The sequence below is a fragment of the Erpetoichthys calabaricus genome, chromosome 3 (genome assembly GCF_900747795.2).
Source record: "Erpetoichthys calabaricus chromosome 3, fErpCal1.3, whole genome shotgun sequence".
NCBI classification, from domain to species: domain Eukaryota; kingdom Metazoa; phylum Chordata; class Cladistia; order Polypteriformes; family Polypteridae; genus Erpetoichthys; species Erpetoichthys calabaricus.
This window is the reverse complement of record NC_041396.2, coordinates 154100666-154127986: the sequence shown is the minus strand read 5'-3', so window position 1 is coordinate 154127986 and position 27321 is coordinate 154100666. Positions and strand designations below refer to the sequence as shown.

Genomic DNA, 27321 nt, shown 5'->3' with positions numbered 1-27321 from the left:
CTAATTTCATTAGTTCACTGATCCTCCTTACTCTGGAATATGCTCCATACAATTGGCCAAGAGTTAAAGCATTCTTGCCACAGATCAGTTCCTGCTAGTAAATGACCTTGGCATTTGTTTGTAGTCATGCAAAACACAATTTTACAGGAAACTGTATTTTTTTGAACAAAGACAGGTCATTTCTAGGGACAATAGGAATTTTGGGTATATATTGCGACTGGTGTCCCAGACGATATGTGAAGATGGCCCCCAAGGATGACCCTGAGAGTTTCCTCTTTTGCTTTGAACGAACCAACACAATTGATGTGTTGGGGCAAATGTGGTCTGGGAAAGAGAGGACAGAAAAGTGAGCTGGCTGGGACTCAGCCTTTTGAATGTTCCAAGCATTGTGCGAGAAGCTTGTTACACAGTAAGGAAGCAAAGCCGCAGCTGATCCCACAAAAGAGCTGGTTAAGAGTGTGTTTGTTTCCCATTGAAATATTGCTTAGGCAGGGGTTTTTGAAGGGCAGCTGTGTTTCTTTGCCATTGCTTTAGTGTTTAACAGGGAGCCAGCTCGCAGTTAAGAGAGCATCAGCACACAGCAGCCGGAATTACATGGTAGGAGTATGGAGCAGAGGAGCCGCCATCTTAAGCGACCGTCAAGGATGGCAAATCAGCTGGGACTCCAGTCATACCCCCTCCCTCACTGATGTTGCTATTGCTCAGAAAACTGAGTTGCTGTCTTTTATCGAGAAAAACTCAGATGTGTTTTCCTCACTTTGCGTGGTCTCACTAAGCATGCTGAACATAAAATTGTAACTGAGCCTGATGTTAAAGTGCAAATATGCCAGTATCGTATACTGGAGGCAAGAAAGAATGTAGTATGTGATGAGATGAAGCAGATGCTCGAACTGGGTATAATTAGCAAGAGTAACAGTGTATGGAGAGCTCAATCGTATTGGTCCCTAAACTAGATGGGTCCATTTGGTTTTATACTGAAATTAGATTCTTAAATAAGGTCTCCAATGCTGTGTATTGATGAGTTATTGGAAAAACTAAATCAAGCCTCGTATATCTCTACCCTTAATCTAACAAAAGGGTACTGGCGGGTACCTTTTGAGGCATCCAGTTGCGAGAAGACAGCGTTTGCCACCCCTGATGGATTGTTTGAATTTATCAGATTCCCATTTGGATGGTGCACCTTTAATTTCCCAGCATAGGATGGATCAGATTTTGCGCCCACATTCTGAATATTCTGGGGTATATCTTGATGACATGTTCATTTTCAGTAATGAATGGTGGACACATCTGGAACGCCTACTCTTAGCAAAGCCAAGAGTATGTAAGTTAGCATGATAATAATAAATATTGACATATAGAAATGCATTGATAATGTCATGTAATTTTCTTTTATTTCTATAATGTCACCAGATTTAAAATCAGACAGAACATTTTTGAGATTTTTAGTATTTCTAATGTGAGGATGCTTTTACCTCTAAATATAGATATATGAACTGTCATTTCATGGCACATATCTTCTGACCTAGATGTATATCCAGCCAAATTACGGCATGGCATTTCACCTAAATGGGAAATAATGTTTTTGTTGATGACTGAGTGATTAAATAAATCAGTCAACTTTGTATTATATATAATTATTCATGATGAACAAACATAAAATGACACTCTACACGAACACATCCTCATATTTTCAAAGTTTTATGAAAAGGAGTAACCCATTAAGAGGGATGAACCCCTGGAATCGGCTGATGTGGCATGCATAACTTCAAATCCTCCTGATCATTTTTGCTAAAAACACCTATTGGTTTACCGTTTATTATAAGTGTGTAATTTCCTTCACAACATATGGTCCAAAAATAGCATAAAATTAAGGTGATTCAGGCCTACAGGGCCAAAAATATGGTGCAATATCTTGCATAACATCAAGAAGAGTAGAACAGTTTATCATATGTTGGGGTTTTCTCATACTGATGAATCAGATAGTGCTGGACAAATAAAAAACTGAAGTGATTTCAAAGAGTTCATAAGTAATTATTATGAACAAAATAATAATAGATTAAAACCTTCATGCAGATGTGTACATGACCATGAAAATATTTAGTGAAATAGGCAACAACCAAAACAGAACAGAACATGATAACACCAGATAATGGGGAATATTGGTCTAGCAGTGATTTTCTTTGCAATCTGGTTTTCAAACCCAGGCCTAATCCCTTTTGTTTTTTTGTGTTTGAGTTGATCACTGGGCTTGTGCAATTATGAAGACCTATCACAATGTTAGGATTTTTTTAACTTTTGTTATTCCCAAGGTGTTGTTATGTAAATATTCAGGTTGACCATAGGTGAGCATATAAAAGAATGGGTTCTTCATCTTCCTTTCTGATTAAAATTGAATACTTTCTTCAATTGAAATAAAACATCAACAAATGGAGACACAATAATTTAATCACTTTTATATAAGAATGTAATTTCTAACCACAAAAAAATCTAGTTATTTTGCAATCTTTGAACAACATCCTTGAATGAAATATGAAATATAAAAGTACATCAGTTTGTTTTAAATCAATATAGAAGAAAGAAAAATAATTCAAAGAAATAGAAATGAAAATAAACAGCTATGTACTGTAAATATATTAGTAGTCATATATTAATAATTAATAGTCATTTACATATTTATGAAAATTTGGGAGAACATAAAAAAGCATGTAAAGTGTAGATTTTGGAAAAAAAATGTGTTTTGCTGGAAATGAAACTCAGGGCTTGTAAGCAGCAGCCATGTTGAGTGCCATATTTGCTTTTTTTAATTTAATAGCTTTTAAATTAAGTTTGTAGTGAAGGGACTGTAACACCACAGCCCTGACTCCAGTTGGATCAGGTGTTTGCAAATTTCATATGCAGTCTCACTTCAGTGCTGTATATAAAATGTCCAGTAGCCCATAACATAAATCTCAAAGATGCATGTAGTCTAATCCAATGCTTGAAGTGGAACCAAATTACTGTTGGCACACATTTTACTGTGATATAGTCATATTTGATCAAATTGTTAATGGGATGGGAACTTCGTAAAGCTTTGAGCTTCAGGATACCTCAACACTGAATCAAGGAGTGATTGGAGGGAGTGATCCCATGAAGATTCACTAACAAATATGCTAAGAAAAGGTTTCAGTGAAACTTAGATTGTTGCAACAGAGTGACAGACAATCAAATAGCAGGGAGGGTGTGGGTGGCGGGGGGTCCCTGGTGAAGATTTCTGTAAGGGTGGCAGCACTGAACAGTTAAAACTGATGAAAGTGGAGATACCAGCCCACTTCAAGCAATGGTCTAATTGAATAAAGAAACAAATACACATAGATCAGCAGCTCCCTAACATTGAACAGGTGTATGTTATTGGAAAAAAATTAACAAATTGGACATATTTAAAGCAGTACAAAAAAGGCAGACATTTGTACATGATTTAAGTGCAAATTACATAATACATAATATCCCCTTCTTCATATTCACAGTAATACCCTTAATACAGAAACCATACATTATTAATTAAAAATACATTCTACAAAATACTGTTACTCATTAAGTCATATTAGGTAGTATTTTAATAATTCAATTCCGTATTAACATTAGATGACATTCCATATCATTTATACAAATTTATACATAAAATAAGATTTCACAAAAAAAATTAGAAATTGTTATAATTTGTTGATTTTCATAAATTAGGCTCTATTCAACATTCAAATAAATATCCCTAATAAATGCAGAATATAAAATCAATGTATTTCACATTTAACCTTAGATTTTATCTATAACTGCGGTGGGTTGGCACCCTGCCCAGGATTGGTTCCTGCCTTGTGCCCTGTGTTGGCTGGGATTGGCTCCAGCAGACCCCCGTGACCCTGTGTTCGGATTCAGCGGGTTGGAAAATGGATGGATGGATTTTATCTATAAGCTGTGAAACTTCTGTTCTGGTTTGTCAGTGTACTAATTAATTAATAGAGGTATTATTATTAGCCCTGAATTCGATCTATGGTATATGCAGATACAAGTTCTACCAGACACACGTTTAACTGGGACACTGTGCAAGTAAAATTCAGGGCCAATACTAAGAGTGCCCAAGAGCTGGCTGAATCGAGGCTCTCTAATGAAAATGCCATGAACAGAGACCCAGCATATGCAAGCTTAAAATGAAGAACATGAAAATAATAAAAAAGACTATAACCAACACCCTCTGAACCACACCTTATTAATCTATCTCCTCTTGCACCCCGCATTTGCTATATATTGCCTTTGACTCATGTACAGTATGTCTAATCATTTTCCTCTGATGATGAAACACAGTAGGCTGGGAATAAAAATGATTTTAAGATATGTGATTTGTTTTCTCCTTGTGGCTTACTAGCTACAAACATATATATACAGTCATATGAAAAAGTTTGGGATCCGCCTCTTAATTCTTTGGATTTTTGTTCATCATTGGCTGAGCTTTCAAAGTATCAACTTCCTTTTAATACAGTATATGACATGCCTTATGGAAACGGTAGTATTTCAGCAGAGAACATTAAGTTTATTGGATTAACAGAAAATATACAATATGCATCATAACAAAACTAGACAGGTGCATAAATTTGGGAACCCCAACAGAGATATTACATCAATACTTAGTTGAGCCTCCTTTTGCAAATATAACAGCCTCTAGATGCCTCCTACAACCTTTGATGAGTGTCTGGATTCGGAATGGAGGAATTTTTGACCATTCTTCCATACAAAATCTCTCCAGTTCAGTTAAATTTGATGGCTGCCAAGCATGGACAGCCTGCTTCAAATCATCCCATAGATGTTCGATGATATTCAAGTCAGGGGACTGTGATGGCCATTCCAGAACATTATACTTCTCCCTCTGCATGAATGCCTTTGTAGATTTCGAACTGTGTTTTGGGTCATTGTCTTGTTGGAATATCCAACCCCTGCGTAACTTCAACTTTGTGACTGATGCTTGAACATTATCCTGATGATATTGGGTTGAATTCATCCGACCCTCGACTACAACAACTGAACTGAACTAGCCACACAGCCCCACAGCATGATGGAACCTTCACCAAATTTGACAGTAGGTAGCAGGTGTTCTTCTTCCACCATGCAAAGCACTTTTTGTTATGACCAAATAACTCCATTTTTGTCTCATCAGTCCAAAGCACTTTGTTCCAAAATGAATCTGGCTTGTCTAAATGAGCATTTGCTTTCAACCAGCGACTCTGTTTGTGGCGTGAGTGCAGAAAGGGCTTCTTTCTCATCACCCTGCCATACAGATGTTCTTTGTGCAAACTGCGCTGATTTGTAGAACGATGTACAGATACACCATCTGCAGTAAGATGTTCTTGCAGGTCTTTGGAGGTGATCTGTGGGTTGTCTGTAACCATTCTCACAATCCTGCGCATATGCCGCTCCTGTATTTTTCTTGACCTGGGTTTAACAGCAATTGTGCCGGTGGCCTTCCATTTCCTGATTACATTCCTTACAGTTGAAACTAACAGTTTAAACCTCTGAGATAGCTTTTTGTAGCCTTCCCCTAAACCATGATACTGAACAATCTTTGTTTTCAGATCTTTTGAGAGTTGCTTTGAGGATCCCATGCTGTCACTCTTCAGAGGAGAGTCAAAGGGAAGCACAACTTACAACTGACCACCTTAAATATCTTTCTCATGATTGGAAACACCTGTCTATGAAGTTCAAGGCTTAACGAGCTAATCCAACAAATTTGGTGTTGCAAGTAATCAGTATTGAGCAGTTCTATGCATTCAAATCAGGAAAATTACAAGGGGGCCCAAATTCTTGCACAGCCAGTTTTTCACATTTGATTTAATTTCATACAACTAAATACTGCTTCGCTAAAAATCTTTTGTTTGGAAAACACCTCAGTACTCAGATGTTCCTAGGAAATGAAAGACATACCACTGTTATCTTTTTTGTTGAAAGTAGAGTAAATTATTGTGCAGGCTGAGAGGGGTTCCCAAACTTTTTCATATGACTGTATCATAATTCGCTTGCGGTACCGATTTATTTGCATGAATCCGAGAGAGCGGCTGCGGGCCAAAGGGAGGGGGGCAGGGCCCTCCTCATTCACGAGCTAGCCTCCGTTCGAGTCAGTCTACCCCTCCCATGTGTTGGAGCGTACCTTGCCTCTGCTTAGCTAGCGATACTTGTTTGTTCAGCAGACATTATCATCTACAGATTGTTAAGGACTAACGTTTGACGTTTTGAGAGAGAGATCAGAACTACGTGTGTTTTAGAGGGTAGCTGCTGATTGCCAGAGAGAGCACAGCCACATCCTTTTCTCCCCATGTGGGGGGCGCTCTCCTGTCAGAGCTGAACACGATCAGATACAGTACCAACGTTTGATGATAGAGCGTACCTACCTTCTGCTTTCCCAGAATTACCTTTTTAATTGATTTTTAAAGTTTTCCTGTTTCACTACTATGTGGGCGGAACCGTGGGAGACAGCTAGTTAGTATATATATGACTGAAAACGTAGGGCTTATTAATTCAATCTAAGCTTAAGAAAAGAAAAAAATTCAAGATACTTGATTAATTTTCTCCCTTGTGAATTACTAGCTATATATATATATATATATATATATATATATATATATATATATATATATATATATATATGAAAACTAAGTGCTTTTTATTTATCTCTATCTATCTATATTTATTCTATATATATTTATAGAGAGAGAGAGAAAGAGAGATATGTCCTGCCGATTGGCATGCTTTTACACAAATGGCAATACATCTGAATCCATACTGAACTGAATTTAAATCACACACTAAATGGGACCCCACAATCCCTATAAAGTACCAAGAAAATTAAAAAAAAATATCTTTGCTCAAAATAAAATTTGTTTGAAATCACACCAGTTCCCTCTGGTGAAGGCTATATGGAGAACCAAACTTCAGAACTTGAGTCTTACTGAGATCTAAGCATAGCTAGCTTCTGTATTGGTAAACAAAAGTAGTAGTAGTTGTGGTAGTATTCATATTGTAGTTTTATTGTCACATATACAGAGTACAGTTAAATTCCTGCTTGCATGACCAACCAACATGCAATACTTAACTATTCTCTCGTGGCATTAAAAACAAGAATGTATTACTGCATAAATTCACATTTAAGTGATTTATCGTGAGTGGGAAATAAATAAGGGTCACTAGGATTGCTGATAATTTACCTACTAATTGACACACAATTGCTGAAAACACAATTAAGCAATTTTAGGTCTCTAAAAATGTCTAATATAATGCAACATGAAAATAAAACTATAAATTCTAAGAATGCTTAAAATGACCATAAACATATACTGTACATTAATGAAGCATTAGTTAGGTTCTTAAACATAAACAAAATATATAAATAAAAACAGCATTTTTTTCCCAACAGAAATCATTAAAGGGGATCCATGAAAGAAGTCCACCAATCCTAGATTTAATAATAAACATCATCTGTGACATGAGTATTAATTGCATTCCTTTGCTTTTAGTTGCTGGGTAAATGGCTATCTTGACTGCAGTGGCACAGTAAGATTTGAAGTGGCTTAGGATAGGAAGGTCATTGTGCTTTGGTGTTCTGAGACTTCAGACATCAAACTTGTATAATCTTTCCAAGTAATCACTTCTGCCTTTATCTTTTTATGCAAGATAAGGAAAGGATGACTCATAGTAACAGATTTGCAATATCACCTTTTACTTCTGCATATATCTGTAGACAATGGTTGTTGCCATGGAAAACATTACTCATGGCTATACTTGGCTCTAGCTAAAACAGCAAAAAGAATCTCTTTGTGATTTGTAGGACTGTCTACATTGAAGTGCTGTCTGCTCCAGCTTCAGCTGCAATATCATTTTTTGCACTTTCAATAATTATAACTCTTTTTATTTCAGATCTATTATACCTTTTGTTTCCTCATGACAAAATAGTGTTCATCATAAAATACATAATATCACATACAGAATCTACACCAACAACATTTTTTCATGATGTTTGGTATGGTTCCTGAAATGGCCAACTGATGTAATACACTGTGATATAACATTCTAGGGACAGGAAACAGAAAAATTTGATGTTATCTGCCACATCGTTACATAAGCTATTAATTCTTTTGAAATGAATACTCTAGGTAGTGAAAATGAGGGCATTAGCTTATAAAGGTTTAAATTATATCAGTCATGTAAAATAAAAATCGTTAAGCACCAGAGATACTGGTAAATAGGAAGTAAGAGCTTGTCTTTTAAGTTTTTTTCTGTTGTTTATTTCATATTCTTACAAAACCCATATATGCACAATCTGCAACGAAATTAATGGTATATTCATAAATTTGTAAAAGACACGCATTTCTTGACCTTAAAGAGTATGAGTACAGTTTACCTGCTACACCTGTCTAATAGCAACATTTTTACCGCATTTAGATTTTGAACAATTTGATTTGTTGGTGAATGGACCCAAAAGGATGGTGAGTGTGCCTGTTGTCTTCAGTCTATCCAACTCATGGCCAGATATTTCACCTTTAGAGAAACTAAACACTGAAAATGTTGATTATGGTCCCGACACCACTTAACCATAAAAGACATTTGTGTCCTTTTCAAAAAGAAAACTCAAATGTACGTTTAAATTAAAACAGCTTACTTTAGATTTTATGACTGCAAAATCCAGGATAATTTCATTAAAGCTGGCTCCATATTACATGCTGCCTTTCACTGTGGTCTCATGAAGGTCAATGTGACTGAACTTTGCTTTCCCTGTTGTGTGCAAAACAAAGGAAATGATGTCACTCTCCACAGAGATGCATGCACAAGCCATCAATATCATTTTAGGTCCATTTAACCCTTCTAAGAATGAATGTTATAACTTGAATCCTTATAATTATTACAGTAACATTTTATGTTTCACATTTGGTTTGTTGCAGCTAGGTGATGTCATTGCCTGTGACATTAATGTCAGCCACTCTTTCTTTAACTTGAGAGTTACAAAGAATTTTCTAAGAGGATATATTCAGTTGGAAAATTAATTAATTTCTTGACTCAGAATTAGGATCATTGCTTTGACTTTAATAATTAAACAATGACTTTAATTTATGATTTTTGAACTTTTTCTTGGTTTTGGAATCCCTTTTCCTATCAACTAAGACCTTTTGGTAAACTACATTTAATATCTACACTTAAAATTCCTTATGTTCCTGTAGGATAAAAAAACACTCCCTCCTGAATATGCATCATTTGGAATATGAAAATCCAAAAAAAAAAAAGTATTTTTTGTAATTTTTGAATTTCTTTATTTTGCCGTTATCTTAAGCACATACTTCAGTCAGATTATAGAGTAGTCTAAACTAAAGGCAGATATCTCTGCTGCAAATACTTTATACTCTGTTTCATTTCATAGATGTTCAACAACATTGAGACATTGTGACTGGTAAGACTTGTGCATTGAGCTGAATTTACAATAATGGTAAAGGGATAATTTCAGGACTTTACTAACTTTGTGACATGAAGTGGGCTATTTACAGATGGCATACAGCTACCAAGAAGGAATGCTTTAATTCATATCAAGGGACCTGAGCAGTGCTGTGAAAATTAAAATACATCACACCTCATGACATCACATTCACCAGCCTAGTAAAATGGATCCTTGGACTTGAGAAGTGTTTTACATATTCTGGTCTCCCCAATAGCATAAATTAAAAGGAACCTGGTTACGAAGTGCGTGTATTTTTTTGATAGAGAGAGACAGAGGGATGGTTTATTTGAAGATGTCATCAAGTGGGATATTCTTCATCACTTTCACACATATATTATGATATACTGTATACCATAATATTGTAAGAAACTCAGAACACACCTGTCACAGGTGTATTCCCTTATAAACTGAAACAACTGGTGTCAACAAATAATACAGCATACCAATCAGACAAATATGCCCCAGTCAGGGACAGCATTACGGTTGGACAATACCAACTGGCTCCATCTTTAAAAAGTACACTTTTCAGCTTTTTCTTTAAAGCAACCCACAAATTAAACTGAAAGGATAAGTAAATGCCTAATTAGAAAAATACATCTTTGTAAGTAATTTGTTAGTATGCATTGATAGCGTGTTGACGAGGCAGGGCTGGATGCAGATTAACGTCATACCCAGGACAGAGCATCTGAATATTATAAATAGCCTCTGTGCTGATGGATATATGAAACACAGCACTCAGTGCCGGGCTTATATTCCCAACTTCATTGCTGAAGTAACAATAAAAAAAAATGTGAATAATGGAAAAATAAAACAGTACACCAAAAACAGCAAGAAAGCAGTACTAGCTGTATACATTAACAGCAGTCATTCTGCAGTCCTTCAGTATCTTAATTGAGCACATTCATTTAGACACCACTGCTTGACATCTCAAGTGCAGAGAGCCAAGGAACCTCTCAATTTGCCTTTGTAGAATGTCACCCCATTCCTGAAGAATAGCCTGATGAAGTTGCTGGGCCTTTGTAAAGATGATCTGATTATGGATTGTTATAATTGGACCTGGTTAGGAAGGTCCACCTAATGAGCTTTTGTGTATTTGACATGTTGCAATGCCTCACAGCACAAGATCAATTACTGGTCAGAGTCATATAAACCAAAAATGTGTTTTCATTATTTTTGCCAGTAATTACAAATTGTATTTAATACTGCTTTCTAAAGTTTTTTTTAAAAATTCAATTGATAACTTTATTTAATTTAATTTAATGTAATGAATTAGTGAAACATGTGCACCTATGGTCCTAAGATAAAATACAAATAAAAACTAACTTAAAGTTAAGGAGCTCTTGGTACTTACCTTTTTGAAATAGTTTTTTTTTAATTTTAATGTACTTTATTACTTTTGGTGGCTCATTAAAAAGTAATACACCTTGAATAACACAGCTAAGCACAGAAACCTGGTTTCTAAAATGCCATGTAAACCCTTATTCTGGTTAGAGAAACCAGGATATTGGTCTCAGAGAATTCAGTTTAACACATATAAATGTATCTGCGAATAACCAGATTATCTGGCGAAGTAAACCTTCACCATGTTACATTTAAGGATTTTGATGTCTGCACATTACCTTTGTTTCGCATGCACTTTCATCAGTTATGAGTAGAAAACAGTCCACAAGATAAATTTCCTCAGGCAAATGCTTGGGTGATCACATTATTCCTTCTCCTGGTTGAAATAATATGTCATAAAATTTCAAAAATTGGTAAATTTATGTGGATGAGCTGACTATAGAGTGCTAAGCACAGCAGCACAATCTTGGGGATAGTGTTTTGGCATTGTAACTAATGTGAATTATATAGTCAAATTGCTTTTTAAAGTAACGAATAACCTAATGCCACACTTATGTTACTGAAGTAAAAAATGAGTTATTATTATCCAAGAAGCAGTGAGTGTAAGACAAGAAGCAAACATTCTAGTATGCCGGTTGTTTGCATGGCTGAATCATAGAGCCAAGCAGAAGATTGTGCTCCATGCCATGTGGTGACAGAAACATATTGATAAAGTGTCAATTTAGTTTTCATCTAGCTCTTTACTAAAGATATGTTGAAACAGTATGATTGGGTGGCATACATTGAATCATCAAGGGCTCAGGTTGGGGATGCAAAAAGTGCATAGATGTTATTTATTCCACAGCACATGAAAGACTAAAAGTATTTATAAAACACAAGAAAATTCAAAAAGACTCCACTCTTGTTTTTGAATACACAGTAGCTGATGATGATGTTTAACACTTTTTTGCACAGTTATATGATGTCGGAGTATTTTGCCAAAGAAGAACTCCAGAACTGAACTTCTGCATGTAAATGGAACTGTTTAAGAAATCGGAATTGTATGTGCATGTAAACGTACTCACTGATTACATTGCTGATGTAACTTTGCTAAGTAGTGGTCTTCAAAGAAACATTGATGTAAGGATGTAAAAGCAACACTCTCATATGGTCTGAAGTTTCGCCTGTTTGATGAGCTTCCCAATCTTCACCGCACATTTCTGTCTCTTGAGCATTCTTGCATTCTCTTGAATTTTGTTTACATGCCTATCAGCCATCATGTTTGCCTGCTGCTCACTTGCTCTATCTTCACAATTAATTCTTACTTGTCTGCATGCTTCAGCATCTTTTTATTCTTTCTCATTCTTCGTTACTTAATTGCCTTCTGTGATTTGCTTGGTGCTCAGCAGATGTTGCTGCTCTTCATTTTCTTTCTGCTGTTATGATGGTTACTACCTGGTTTTCGATCATTTTGCACATACAACTACAGGTTACTTTATAATGCTTTATTTATGTTTAATAAAGTTCAATTTTACGATGATCAAGAAAAACAATACTTACATTTGATTATGATTTCTTAACATGTATGTACCACATCCTGGAGGATTATCAATAGATGGGTGTTGAAAGCTGTCCTTTTATTACAATAAACTTTTCTGGTTACTAGTAAAGTAGGCACCAGGTTGCTACAACCTAAAATGTTTTGAATTACCAAAACATTCACACTATATTCAGGATTACTTCTTGCTTGTTTATATGCTTCAGTATCTATCCATCCATCCATCCATTTTCTTCCGCTTATCCGAGGTCGGGTCGCGGGGGCAACAGCTTGAGCAGAGATGCCCAGACTTCCCTCTCTCCGGCCACTTCTTCTAGCTCTTCCGGGAGAATCCCAAGGCGTTCCCAGGCCAGCCGGGAGACATGATCCCTCCAGCGTGTCCTGGGTCTTCCCCGGGGCCTCCTCCCGGTTAGACGTGCCCGGAACACCTCACCAGGGAGGCATCCAGGAGGCATTCTAATCAGATGCCCGAGCCACCTCATCTGACTCCTCTCGATGCGGAGGAGCAGCGGCTCTACTCTGAGCCCCTCCCGGATGATTGAGCTTCTCACCCTATCTTTAAGGGACAGCCCAGACACCCTGCGGAGGAAACTCATTTCAGCCGCTTGTATTCGCGATCTCATTCTTTCGGTCACTACCCATAGCTCATGACCATAGGTGAGGGTAGGAACATAGATCGACTGGTAAATTGAGAGCTTTGCCTTACGGCTCAGCTCCTTTTTCACCACAACAGACCGATGCAGAGCCCGCATCACTGCGGGCGCCGCACCGATCCGCCTGTCGATCTCACGTTCCATTCTTCCCTCACTCGTGAACAAGACCCCGAGATACTTGAACTCCTCCACTTGAGGCAGGATCTCGCTCCCAACCCTGAGAGGGCACTCCACCCTTTTCTGGCTGAGGACCATGGTCTCGGATTTGGAGGTGCTGATTCCCATCCCAGCCGCTTCACACTCAGCTGCGAATCGATCCAGAGAGAGCTGAAGATCACGGCCTGATGAAGCAAACAGGACAACATCATCTGCAAAAAGCAGTATGCTTCAGTATCTTGTTTTATTATTCTTTCTTGCTCTTCATCAATTAATCACATTCTGAAATTTGCTAGACACTCAGCAGGTCTTACTACTTTCACTTGGTTTTTCAGTCACTTTGCCATTAGTCTCGTAAGGCCTGACATCATTCTCAAATGAGAAACATGTCTGGGGACAACCAGTTAAAAAGTGTGTAATGAATAGTGGCTAAATCCTGCACTGCCTCCAAATTTCTCTACTGTGTGCAATTTATAACGCCGTAATATTATGGAAAAAGCAAAAGAAACTGAACAAAATACTTGATGTTGAGGGAAAATAAAAGGCTAAAATTGCTGTTTTCAAATTAGGAGCTCATTAGCAACAAGGTAACTGAAGTTTAAATGATAATTTGTATATTGTAATGAGTGCTGTGACAGAAGAGACAGACACACACACACAGACCACCACAGACAGCTACTTGGCTCCACGTGTTTGAGAAGTACTTCTGTCTGCTATGATATCTTTGTGTCATTTTGACTATTGCATCACTACATGACATAACAACAGCAAATAGAGTTTAGATAAGCATTGTGGTCTACTTATATACTAATGTTATAATGCTGCTCGACTATATTCCAACATGGTATGTTTTATGTACCAATACTTTTTTTAGTTACTCGTTTAGACATGCAATCAGTAGGTGGATGTTGTGCAGCCTCGCCTGTGCTTTTCCTGGTGTTGGTAGGCAGATTTTTTGATTTGGGTGCTTTGAGTACTGAAATCTGCATCTCCTGTGGCTGTTTGTTATCAACTCTCTTGATGGCAGTCCAGTCTTTTTGATAGGGCATGACGTATCATTTACTTCAAATGTGTACTTTGCAATTCGTATTTTCACAAATATAGCTGTCAATACTTTCAACCTTACATTGACTCCTACACTAGTGTCATAACTGAACAACATCATATCATTCACTTTTACCACTAGTCCATTGACGTCTTTGAATGCCATTGTATAATCTAATGCTACTGAAAGTTTTTTTTCCTGCAACAAGTTATGTTTATTTTTAACATAGCATGCGACACACATTTATATGTTTAATAGAGGTCTTTTTAGGAGACTTGTCAACTGTAGACGGCTTGTCGTGATCAGAAGCTTTCTCTCGGTCAAATCAGATTAAAGAGAGCACCACTGCTCTTTGCAGTACAAAATCACTGCATCTACTTTGAGTGACGACTTCATGAAGCAATGTATTACTTTAGAAATATGACATTCGGTGAGCCTTCTAATTGTTCCAACCCAGTTTTAAGCAAAATTCAGTCTTGGTTGTCTCAAGACATATACATTATACAGTATGTCTGGCTCAGCGAAACTACTTTGCCATAAACACACAATCAAAGGTCACTTTGCTGTCCTTTATGGCCATCAGATTGCCACTACCTAAATTTTTTTGAATTTCCAGAACATATCACATCATAAGCTTTCGATTAAGACTAAGGTCAAGTTCCTTTGTGAGTAATGTCATGACAGAAGGACAGACCTTACCATTTCATACATACAGATGGATAACTTTCAATTAATAATACTTAATATCTCCTTTTCTAATCAAAAGCATGCAGACTTTTTTTTAGGTTAACAGTATACATAATATAATTAATATGGTAGGCTGAAGCATATTGTGAATTGTGCAAAAATTAGTTTGTTAAGTATATATTTCTTTCCTTTCTGGGAAGATGAGTTACATTCTGCTTAGGATAATTCCTTACATTTGAAGGAAAAAATTAGAATATGCCCCAAGAGGGCATGGACAGAAGAAGTAAAAAAAAAAAAAAAAAAAAAATGTAAAAAACTTTTTTTTGGTGTTTTGCAGTTGCAACACAATGCAATTGTTATCAATAATTTGAAATATGTAGCTCACTTTACCATATCTAATGATCAAGTTATCACAAGGGCAGAGTGGTAAACTGAAGCTATAAATTCAAGCCTGTGACTTAAATAGAAGCCACAGTATAATTCAGCAGTATGTCAAAATGAGTCATTAAACATGTCTTTCCAATTAGTTAACTTTTGGCTTATGTTTTTAGTAGCGTCCCCTTTACATAATTTGAAACTCTCCCAGGACTGGCAACGCTTGAAATACTGACCACAGCCATTTCAAATTTAACAGCAAGTACTATAAAAAAGTATGGTTAGAAGTGGTCAGACATCTTTGATCAGATTGACTTTCCTGGCCATGTCTAACATAATTTCACAGACAGAAGGGTAGCTGATGAATAAAGAAAAATTAAGAAAGTAACAGTAACTACAGCAACCATTTATTTGAGTAAACAGAAAACAAACTGGGTGTATTGCCATTTTACTGCATCACAAAAATGTTTAGTCATAGCTCTTCCTCGTGTGGGTCATTATCAGTCATATAACAGACTGAATATACAAGACATTTTCTAAATGTGACCAAGTAGAAATATGCTTTGGACACAAAGTTTCTGGGCTGTTATGCAGGTCTGTGCTTTCTTCCTGATTTAAAAGGAGATTGCAGTGCTTTATAGTAATTGGCTGTATGATATCAGTGGAAGCTTTTTCTGACATTGGCTGGCTAAAATGTTAAATGATTTTCTAAATGAAGTTTGCTTTCTTCTTTTCATAATTTATTTAAACAATCTACTTCTTACCATAATAATAATAATAATAATAATAATACGAGGGGGAGTCAAGCTAAAGTTAGAAAATGGGATTCATCAGAAAATGGAATGAACCTTATCAGTTTTGTTAACGTCATTTCTCAATGTAGCCTCCACCCTTCTCAATGCATTTGTGCCACCTGCCTGGAAGTGCCTGGATTCCGGCAGAATAAAAGGTTTTATCTTGTCCTCACAACCACTTAGGCACCCGAGTTATTGTCGAACAATACATGCCGAGGGGGAGTACAGTCATTAGTGCAAGTTACTGTGACTTGCTGGAGACCAATGTGAAGCCTGCTATTTGATCCAAGAAGCGAGGACTTCTGTCTCAAGGAGTCCATTTGCTGCAAGACAATGCCTGCCCACATACTGCTAAGAACACCAAGGCTTGTCTGGAGAAACTGAAGTTGAAGGTATTACCACATCCTCCTTATTCGCCAGATTAGGCACTGTGTGATTTCCACCTTTTTGGACTGCTAAAAAAACATCTGGGTGGTCGTTGATTCAAGACAGATGACAACGTGAAGAAAGCGCTACACAAGTGATTGGGAGGACAAGACAAAACCTTTTATTCTGCTGGAATCCAGGCACTTCCAGGCAGGTGGCGCAAGTGCATTGAGATGTGTGGAGGGTACACTGAGAAATGACATTATCAGTTTTGTTAAGGTTCATTCCATTTTCTGATAAATCCCATTTTCTAACTTTAGCTTGACTCCCCACTAGTAGTAATAATAATAATAATAATAACAATTATTTCTTTTAAAACACTTCTATATGATATACAACACTTAATGGACTCATTTATCAGTAATGCCATAATGGCATAAAAGCACTAACAAAATAAATGATGTTTTCTTTTGTTAAGTCACTGGAAAGAAGGGAAAAGTTAGGGCAATTACATAAATATTTTTAAGCACTATCAGCATTAATAATAGTAGTGCTTCAAAAAAATCAATGACTTGGACGCAACTGGAAATTGAAATATTTGTAAGCAATAATGTTCTGTTTTAGAGTGAGGAGTTTGAAATCACAGAAATGTTTTTTGAACCTTACCAAACTTGGCAAAATATTTTGAAGTCAAAGGGGAAGGAGAAACTACTTTTAAATGGATTATAATGCTGCGATGGTCTTTTAAGTGTCCCTGATAGCTATGGAGGCATCTGCCAACTATGCTGCACCGACTATTGTGGCCAAAAATGTGACCTGAGCTGTGAGCCAGAAGCGTTAACCACTGCACCCTGAAATAACATTACTAGAATTAAGATCAGAGAAATATTTTTTTTGCAGACACTGGGAAAAAGTGAGCTAGAATTCACTAAGGCTTGCCCACCACAGATTCGATAGCTGGCAGTGGCCTCTCTCAAACCAAACCGAAAGGTAGAGTTTGCTTATTTCCCCCCCCCCCCTAACACTTCTGATCATTCACTGCCGCTGCTACCTACCGGTATTTGAATCAACTGCCCAGAACTCTGGATTATATTATTAAAGGGGTAGTCTCATATATTACATACAGATCACATACTGTGCAAGTCCATACTAAAAGACATTACCTATAAGATACTAATGCACCACCATATTTCCAGTCCCGTTCTGTGTGCACATTTTGTATTTAAATTTATTTTCTAATTTTTAGCCTATGACTAGGTTCAGCGATACATACTTGTGGGCTATCCAATCCTATATTGGCTGCTAAAGCTCTGTGATGTCACATTGGCCTTACAAAGCATCATGGGGCACTGGTTAAAAAAAAAAAAAAAAAAAAAGTTCATCTAGGCCAGTCCAACTACGAATTTCCAAAAAAATAACCCAGCATATTTGCTGCGTAAAACACTTATGCAAATTTCACTGATCAACTCTACGAACTATCCTCACATAGTCACTTACAGATTGGTTTGCAAGTTCCACCTTTGTTGTTTATATTGGTCTCATCTACTCTTATGCAATTTTTATCTGCTACCTGTTTGCTCTATTTAACTCCTTGACCCCTTTGCTTTCCTGAAATAATATCTTTGTATAAACATAACAGTATTTGTAATCTTCAAAAATCCTAATCATCAACATGTTTGGTTCAAATTCACACAAAGTCTTACCTCACAAGAATGTTTGCCATGAGACTTGCTTCCAGCCCTTTAAATATTTTATGATCTTTTAATGTTCTTGCCATCTTTATCCACATGTTTAGGACTATTCCCACTGTTGCTTCTATTCTGGTCCTTTGTCTCCATCTCTATTTCCAAAATTCTATCCTGATATTTTTTAGTCTTCTATGTCATAATTTTCAGCTCCTGGGTCTGTGAATTTCCCCTTCGGATTAATAAAGTATCTATCTATCTATCTATCTATCTATCTATCTATCTATCTATCTATCTATCTATCTATCTATCTATCTATCTATCTATCTATCTATCTATCTAAATTATCTCTTTCATTTGCAAAATATAACCTCTGAATGGTAGTAATTTGATTCTCTTCTCTCTAGCATTTGGAAATCCTCTTTTTACAACATTGCACTTTTAGAATACTCTTTGAGTCGTGGATTTACAGATCATCCAGTGGAATTATTAACAAATGGCCAGCTGATGTTCAGTTGGTGAAAAGACTGGATGGCATAGTCCGGTAACTTTTGTTGTGCTTCTTTTGAAGTACTGTTGGATTCCTTACACGGCTGCTTCCTCTTGGAGCTATCCAGACAATTCTCTTCTTTCGCTGATTTCTTTTTTATTTCTATCATTCACAGTGATTTCAGATGGGGGTGTGGTTAGGGTGGTTTTGTTAGATGGCTTTAGATGTTCACTGTCTATTTTACTAATAAACGTTTGTTACCAAAAATAGTTCTTTCTGTGTCTGCAAGGATTTTTTTCTGAGTACTCCCACATCCCAAAGATGTGACTCTAAATGAAGATGGGTGTTTGCATTGGTGTGCCCCATAACAGAATGGCGCCAAGCTCAGTGTTGATTCCTATCTTGTGTCCTATTTAGCCATACTCCCTTACCCCAAGACCCTAATCTGGTTTAAGCCTCAATGTTTTTGAACTTTACCAAAAGAAACAACAAATATACACAGTCTTCATAAAAAGAAAATTTTATTTTATTAGATCTTATTCAAGCAAAAAATAAATAAATAAATAAAAATCCCCATGGAGGCACAGTTATTTTTCAAAGTAATATAAACAGAAAATAACTTTAAAAATTAAAAGAATTATCAATGTATAACAAAGTGTGAAAATACTTCCAAGAACATGAGTAATACAGTAAGAACTTGCTGTCTTGTGGTCTGAAATGAGGAGAAAGATAATTTCAAAAAATAATTTAATCCAGTAATTTCTTATGTCCTTGTGTTGCATCTTAGAGGTGACCTAAAATACTCTTAACATACCATAAAAGACATATTAGGTTTTAAAACTACACATGTTGGGCAAGAGGGAATTTAATACTGTAGATGACAAAGAGATCGGTGTTGTTTTCTTTTATAAAAAGGACACTCCTCATTGTGAGAGAAATGATTTATAATAATCTCAGAACAGTATATTGAAAGATGAGCTTGAAGAAAAAGTGGTTTATGATTTTCACTTTGCAAAAAGTTTGATGTTATCATACTTCCACTTTGCAGTCAGAATTAATTTTCTTACATATTTGTGGTAGATTTTATTGCCACTTTCTTACAAATGTCTATTTGAGGAATTATTACTACCTTTATTTTGCATTTCAGGAGCAGACTTTGGACTTCAGGAGATTTGAACATGGCAATAGGGCCTAATGACATTAACAGGGTTACTCTGTAAAGTGTGAGTAGTTTTACATTTTTAGTGATCCACATCATGGCCACTCAGCAGCAAACATTTTTGAACAAGGCTCATCAGTGCCTTCACTCATTTTGAAGACTGAGGAAAGTTAGTCTGTCCCCTTGGAGATCTACAGATGAACAGTTGAGTGCATAGTGACTAGCTGCACTACAGTTTGGTATGGTCCTGCATAGTGGAAGGGGTTAAAATGGTCCAGTTCTTCACTGAAGCAAGTATCCCAAGATAAAGTAAGAGAAACCTCAAGAAAAAAACATTTAATCATCTGGGACCCCACATACCACACCATTTTATTTGGTTCAGCTCACATTATATACAGTCAGAAAGAGTGTTAATGTTTCCAGTCGAGGACTAAAAAGGGGTATCGTTGTCGAGATATAGGAAAACAGAATCTACTAGAGGGCAAAATACCCTGTCAGAATGAATGGTGCGCTGCAAGTAAAATCTCTTGAGAGCTTTAGAGTAAGACAATAGTCCTGTAGCCTTGGGAGAAACTGAAAGGATTTTTACACAAAGCTAGAGCCTTTAAAAGACACTGCAGAGCTTTGGAGGGTTAAGAGAAAGCCAGAGCATAGACACATGGAATACGTAACCAAGTGGTGTGGTACACAGTAGAACTACTGGGACATTCAAAACTAGACTTGATGTTAATTTAGAAGAATTAAGTGGATAGGACTGGTGAGCTTTGTTGGGCTGAATGGCCTGTTCTTGTCTTGATTGCTCTACTGTTCTGATTTCCTCCAGGCAAGGAACTGGTAGTAGAGACATCCTTCCAACAGAAAAAAATAGGTAGGATGACAGCTGTCTTGGGAATTTGTCCTTTAAGCGTTATTTAGGTCTCAAGAATGACATGGCTTGGTTTAGGATTAAAACCTTCTTTAACAACTGGACCACTGATTCTAGAGTTGGGATTAACATGGAGGAGTACTCTGCCTGCTGAAAGTGAAGGAGTCAGGAGTAGAAAAACAGATGGGAGAGAAAAAGACATGGGAGATCTTTTGTATGGTATAAACAGGCAGGAGAGTGGCAAAGCCATCCCAACATACTGAATGAAGGCAGGCACATTGGAGCAAAGAGGTTTTTTTTGTGTTTGGTATTTGAATATTTTGTTTTTCTTACCTTTTGTGTTGTTTAAATTAAATACTCAGGGCATGGGGAGATGACAGTTCATTATAACCACAAAGGAGTGTCTCATAGGTAAATCAGAGCTAAAAGCATTACATAAAGAGAATAAAACATGTTCGAAATGCAGCAAGATTGGTGCTTCAGCTTTGCAGCATCAGAATCATGGCCTCAAAATCTGTCAACATTGTGGAGGTTCTATATTCTCTTCATGCCTTTGTGAGTTTTCCTCAGAGTACTCTGAGTTTTCTCTAACATGCCACAGATATATGTGTGGGTATCTTAATTATTGAGCTCTGTAATGGTGTTGGTACCTTGTTCCAGTCTGGATTCTGCCCTTAGGCTCCGGCCCACAGCATTCCTAAATTTGATTGAGCAGGTTCTAAAACATTGATGTAAGGTTTTGATAATGAATAAGTTCAGAAATTAATTTGAGAAACAAACCTAGCCCTGAAGACTATGAACACAAGAGCTAAGATCCATCTTTTGCCTAGGACCTCAATATAAGTATTTTCAGATATTATTTATCTGAGATAATGCGTTTGACTAATGCTTGTTCCCATACTCAAATTAATTCATGTATTTTATTTTATGGATTCTTTCTTTTCTTTATATGAAATGTGTTTCCATTTTACACTTTATTCGATCCTGCAGGACTGCCTTAGAATCAGTAAAAGTTTATCAAACCTTTTCATTGTTTCTACAAATACTAATGCTGGCACGTGAATTTAGATGTATTGCAGGGCATTCTATTAAATCTAGTACAAATGGAAGATAGGTATACAGTACATGGTATGCTCCATCCTAGAAAATGCCTGCCTGTTTAAGCAGGTTCTAAATGAAACACTGTGAAATGTTGGCCCCCTGCCTGCTATCTACTATACAGCCAGAGTTTTCTTTGCACCCAAACCCCCCCATCCACCACTTCACTTTAAATACCAGACTCGACCACCTGGGCTTAGTCTGACACTAATTAGTCCTAACTGCCAACATGCCTTTGGCATGTGGAAATTTACAGACTCACGAGGGTCATATAAAGTCATTAAAAACAGTTGGCTGGGGAATAACTGATGCTGCTGCTCTGCAGGACAGGTTAATACATTACACTACATTCAGTATATTAACTGATTTTTCACTCTTTCATTTCAAACCTTTCTTTGATTAAAAAAACACTGAAAAACTGAAGCACACTAGAACTCAAAGGTAGATTGATAGATAGATCTGTATTTGTCCCCAGGAGGATAGTTGGCTTTTTACAAAAGCTGTTTAATTAAACAGAAACAAAAGTACAATGTAAACACATTTTATTAATTTGCAAACACATGTCTAAACCCATTATGGTCCAATGTATTATGTTATAGGACACCAATGGTATGCAGACTGAGACTCAGTTTTGAGCTGGAGTTCAATGCTGTGAGTGGCATACACAAGAATATATGGCATAAAAAAGTGAGCGCAGCTGACAGTGATGTTCTCTTTAGCATATGTCTGATGAGCCATGCAGAGTACTAGTAACACTTGGACCTCCAGTCCTTGAAGAAGGGTGGTTCATGTGCCGCTCATGAAACATAGCACTCTAAGTCACTTCACTGAGGTTGCTGTAATGTCCTTCACTACCATCCTATGTCGCCACAGCTCTTTTGTTGACAGACATGCTACATGGTTGTGGACCCTAAAGAACAATAATGCAGTAGAGGAAGCCTGCATCTCCAATTCTTTGGTCGTATATACCTTTCTGTTGTGCTCAGAGTGTAAGATTGTGGTGAAAATGATCAGTTGGTTTGTGAAATGGGCTTCACTGTCAACAGAATTTGCCACCATTCTTTTCCTGTCTGCAATGCTGTGTGCATGTGCCATGGTGCTTTATCTGTCCTTGCTGTGAGAAGGTCCTGAAGCCCGATTTTGTTTCTGAGGTAGTGCACATGACGAAGTCATGATTCACATTACACATATCATGGCATAAGCTGTCAATTGAGACCAAGATCAAGGTTTAAAGATCATGGGTTTGTGTATTTTTGCATGGCAGACACACAGCCCTCATTATTTTATACATACACATCTATATATATTTTTTTTTCTTAAAGTTAAGGCTAGTGATCTCTTTTAGTAAGATGTTTCTTAATAAGCAGAGACTATTCAGTTTATTGAGCTCCTTTGATTAATTAGAGCTAAATTGTCCCAAAAATGAAAACTTACTTCAGATACTAAATACACTGATAAACTAAACAATTTTTAAAATGAAAAAAGTTCAAAAAGTTTCACGTTGGATGATGAATAAAAGTAATAAAGACCGTATGCCCTTTAATTCAAAATCTAGATAAATATTGGTTATTTTTATGGCGGCTTCATTTTGTCTACTAGCCACAGATTATAGTCACACAAAATACAAGTGGATTATCAAGCTGTTTTAATGCTGAGTCCCATAATGACTACCCATATTACTGACAATGTGGCTATAGGTTTATGTGTGTATTACATTTATGAAAATGCAGTTTATTATTAATATATACTCCAGGAGTTAATCATTTATTCCTAGGTGATGTGCATCCCCATCAAGACTGCCACCTCGGGTATGTATGGATATGTTTAGTGGGATGGCAGGCACTTTTAGCAATTTTTATGTCAGTATGGCAAACACTTTATTTTTTATAGTGACCTTTAAAGAGCAGAAAATCTTAACAGGCTAAAGAGATGTAAAAGCTATAAATCCTGCTAATTTATATTTTAAGCATCTTATATATGTATATATAGCATTATTTGTACACCATGTAAATTTTTAAAATCTGCATAAGAATATTAATATATACCTTGGGTTACTTTGGTGCTTTGGCCTGATGCTGGCTTTGCAACATTATTTCAAAATTTCCTCTCAAGTGCACTCACTGCCTGACGGCTGTTCTATCCTTCAAAGTTGTTCACATTTGCCCTGTTACAGGCCACAAAGATACATTCCTTCCAGGGTGAACTTGTTGGGATGGTGCTGCATTTAATTCTGAGGCTATCCATTTCACAATTTTTCACTTCAATGTGAGCGTCTCTTTCATGATTTTATATGGTGTCCTGCAAAGATTTAATGAAGTGATAGCAGGGCATTCTGGGTTAAATGGCAATTTGAAATTGACCTTGTGTAAATATAGAGTGAGCCCTGAAATGGACTTGTACTTAATCTGCACCCAGTGCTACTGGTGAAGACTCTGACCTATAGAGATTTTGAATAATGTATTTACTGATTTTGTGAATGTTACATTATGCTTTATGATATGTTATCTCTGCAATGAAATAGTGTATCTAGTCAGCCACGGAGGTGGCAGAATCTTGTATGTTTGTTTTTTATCATCCCAAAACTTTTTCCTTCTTGTGCATTTTTTTATATTTAACAACTTGTGGTAGAGTATTTCACATGCAGAGAGGGATGACCTGTGACAATTTTTGCAATATACATGAAGAATACAAATAAAGAAAATAAAATGAGTGATTTGTGTAACTTAGTTAAGTTTTGGCTTTTCACCGTTATTTTCATAAAGCTGTCTGCTTGATATCATGAACTTTCCAGCTGCAAGAATACCCTTCTCATGAGGACAGGTCCATGGAGGCTTGAATTTGAGTCACAGTTTCTCACTTCACAATTGCAGCTTGAATGTGTATTTTCCACTTTGGAAATACAAGACGACAATCATCAGTGATTCCTAACAAAGTCATTCAGTTGTGGATAACAGGGAAGTGAGTATTTTTAACTCAAGCATCCAGTAATATTTCATATTGGAATCCTAAAATTAAAACACTTGAATATAGAAGGGCTACTAAAATCAAATTATGGGCATTTTAAAGTGTGATTCATTTTCAACAAGGTTAGGAACCAGTGATCTAATTTAAAATATTGCAAAAATGGTGTAGACATTAAAAAAGAAAGGTAAAGCAAACTAGCAAACAAAAACATGAAAGTTGGAGAAGCGAAGTAGAATATTTTATAGTCATAGCTCATGGCTATGAAGTAAAATAAGGAAAATTATAAAATGAAGGAACAAACATTAACAAAAGTTCAACTCAAATAATAGGTTCTGTCCCGGGAAGAATGAATGGATAGGACTAAAAATCACAATTGTTGCAGAGTTTTTATATGAATCTGGAAATAGAATCAGATTCAGTTTATTAAAAATAATCAAAAGTATTTAGGATTTAGACTAGAAGACAAGCTGACTAGAAATGTTTTAAGTGAATTTATTAGAGATGCTTTTGTTTCCCATAGGCAATAAAAGCAAAAAAAGTTAAAAAAAGAGCAATTAGGTAGACTTGAGGCCAAAGGAACAAATACCAGTGCAGAAGAATAAAAGAATTTAATCCCGTTAGGCTTGAAAGTATGCCATAGATTGAGGAAAAATGTGAAGTGTGCAGACTTCAGATTAGGCCCTAAAAACCCTAACCTTAATGACATAATGAAAACAGAAAACTGCCTTTCTACACAAAGACAGATGACCAAGGTCATGCAGGATTTCCCTAATGCAGGGAATGCATGAAATGCTTCAAAGACAGGTTAGGCCTTGTTTTAATCAATTAGATTTAGGAGCTGCCAGTGGTCTGAATAACCAATTTCAAATGAAATCACAGCCAGTCACTTTAAACAATACGTTAAAAAAAAAATCAACACTGACAAAAGTAATTTACCATATAATTGACTGTGAGGAATGTAAAGAACTACAAACTACAATTACATGATAACTGTTTAAACTAAATGAATACTTTCATATGTTCAGCTTTATCACAGAAGAAAAATATGCACAGAGCTGCACTAAAGTGCAAAGTGTCTGTTTTTATTCACATCATAACCTCGGTTATATAGTTTCCAAGTGTGCAATTTAGATAGTAGGAAACCCTTAAGGGGTTCTCATATTACCAATTCTAACAAACTCCTTTTGCAAGGTGTTCACCTTTTTAATCATCAGTATAGTGATAAAAAAAAAAGATTTAGTATTTTCAGAAATTCTTTGCATGAATTGGCAGTTGCACCAAATTATTTTTCTAATAGGGCTATTAATAATAAAATACACTTTCACTCCATCACTGTGTTTGTAAAACATGTTTTGTTTTGATAAAATGGGTTTATTCTATTCTTGCTTAAAAGAGTAACATTTATCTTTTCAACATAAAAGTATTTAGTTACGGCTTCTACCAGGTGGTCAACGCTGCTGTCTCATGGAGCCAGTAGCATGCATTTTAACCTGATGCCCACTCGTTGTTTGTGCATTCAGTCCATGTCTGCTTGGGTTTTACTCCCACATCCCCATACACAGTTGTGTTACATTAATTGATGGGTCCAGCAATAGACGATTGTCCCAAAAATGACTAAAACATTTTTTTGTGCCCAATGCTGCCAGAATAACCTTTAGGACCCAGCAACCCAACCTTTGATTAAGTTATGTTTGAAAACATAAATGAAAATTCTCCCAAAAGCATTTAAATCTATATATTCCTATATATTGTTATTGATAAGCAGGGTACCTCATCAGGGCTTTTGCAATAGACGGAACTCCACTGTGACCCACAGGTTGGCACTGTCCTCCATACATTGAGTTCCGCTAGTCTCCGTATCAATCCAAAAAAATGTTATTTTGGTTTAAAAGAGGCCAAATATATTTAGGCTACACCGATGATGGAGGATTACTATTTAAACCACAATGTTCCAGAGTTACGGCCATACTTGACTGGCCCCATCTGCGAAACAAGAAGCAAATACGAGCTTTCCTAGGATTAGCACAATGATACTGGCAGTATGTATCTTGTTTTTCTGAGAGCGCTGCACCCTTGACTAATCTCACAAGAAAGCAAGCCCTTAACACAGCGGTTTGGGATTCTAAGGCTGCGACTGCATTCGGGGACCATAATTCCTTTCATTCTCCAGACAAACACTTCAGACACCAGCCTGGGTGCCATGCTGAGACAAAATGTGGATGGTGCTGATCACCCCATTGTGTTCCTAAGCCGGAAACTGTTGATCAGGAGAGCCGGTATGCAATCAAGCAGGCCATTCAACAGCTGAAATACTACTACCTGGACGAGGAGTTCACCCTTGTCACTGACCAAGCACCTCTCCAGTGAATGACCACAAGCAAGGAGTTGAATTCCCATATCACCAGGTGGTTGTTATACCTTCAACCCTATAAATTCAAGGTTTTGCATTGTCAATACTTTCTCTCAGTTCTAGGACTTCTTGATTCAGTCCGTTCAACCCAATAGGTCTGGGATAAGGGGGGACCATGTGAGATGTGCATGTCTAGGGAACCTCATCATGGCATTTGCCATGGCATGTAACTCTACTCTGACCCATGGATTGGG

General features: G+C 36.7%; 2 protein-coding genes across 3 annotated transcripts in view; both read right to left on the bottom strand.

Annotated features, from left to right (window-relative positions):
- The window catches only part of tiam2a (TIAM Rac1 associated GEF 2a), a 324201-nt gene extending 315424 nt beyond the window's left edge, over window positions 1-8777 (bottom strand). Inside the window, exon 1 of one of the 2 annotated variants that reach the window (XM_051925155.1) lies at window positions 8675-8777. The gene's annotated coding sequence lies outside the window, so the exon portion shown is untranslated. The remainder of the gene's footprint in view (window positions 1-8674) is intronic. The other variant, XM_051925156.1, reaches the window with a different exon arrangement.
- scaf8 (SR-related CTD-associated factor 8) overlaps window positions 1-27321 on the bottom strand; it is a 314948-nt gene that overhangs the window by 20944 nt on the left and 266683 nt on the right. Inside the window, exon 22 of the transcript XR_007934521.1 lies at window positions 8668-8787. The gene's annotated coding sequence lies outside the window, so the exon portion shown is untranslated. The remainder of the gene's footprint in view (window positions 1-8667; window positions 8788-27321) is intronic.